The sequence below is a fragment of the Octopus bimaculoides genome, chromosome 10, assembly GCF_001194135.2.
Source record: "Octopus bimaculoides isolate UCB-OBI-ISO-001 chromosome 10, ASM119413v2, whole genome shotgun sequence".
Taxonomy (NCBI): domain Eukaryota; kingdom Metazoa; phylum Mollusca; class Cephalopoda; order Octopoda; family Octopodidae; genus Octopus; species Octopus bimaculoides.
Window position 1 is genome coordinate 49,744,636 of NC_068990.1, and position 627 is coordinate 49,745,262.

At 38.1% G+C, this 627-nt stretch overlaps 2 protein-coding genes across 3 annotated transcripts in view; one reads left to right on the top strand and one right to left on the bottom strand.

Annotated features, from left to right (window-relative positions):
• Positions 1 to 627, bottom strand: part of LOC106878624 (protein IWS1 homolog) — an 863,399-nt gene that overhangs the window by 177,131 nt on the left and 685,641 nt on the right. The gene's annotated exons all lie outside the window — the stretch shown is intronic.
• The window catches only part of LOC106877617 (zinc finger protein 665), a 34,215-nt gene that overhangs the window by 24,838 nt on the left and 8,750 nt on the right, over positions 1 to 627 (top strand). The gene's annotated exons all lie outside the window — the stretch shown is intronic.

Sequence of the window (627 nt, forward strand, 5' to 3'; positions counted from 1 at the left end):
GAGGGAGGTACCAAGTCATCGTGAGATGTGCTAGAAACAACAGCTAAATCTCCCTTAAATAACATACCTATTTTTCTGAAAATATTTTCAAAATTTTTTTTTTTGCTTTTTTACCAAAAAGGCTTCTGCCATCATTTTAAAGTGCATACTAAAAAGAAAACAAAAAAAAAAAAACAGCCAAAATCAGTCCAGCGAGAGGGCCAAAAAAAATCATAAACTTTCCAAGGCTGCAGTGAAAAAATGAAGAAAATCCATCTTATGTGGGTATCCTGATCCAAAACTCTGCTATATAAATGTGTGTGTGTGTGTGTGTGTCCAGTTCTGTCAGCATGGTCTGCAACTGGTCTGTGGTTTCAGCAATGAGTTGTACAATGTCATCTGCAAATTGGAAGTGTGTTAGTTGCTTGCCATTGATGTTCACACCTCCCTTTCAGTCAGTCTCCTTGATGACCATTTCTAGATGTGCACTAAAGAGTTTTGGAGAGATGGTATCTCTTTGCTTGACATTCTTCCTAATTCGATGGAAGCCTTACTAGTGGTGATAGCAGAGTTATATCTGTTGTTCATCCAGAGTTGTGGATGAACAACTCTGAGCAGTGTGATATCTTGCTCCTTGATGCCTTTCAT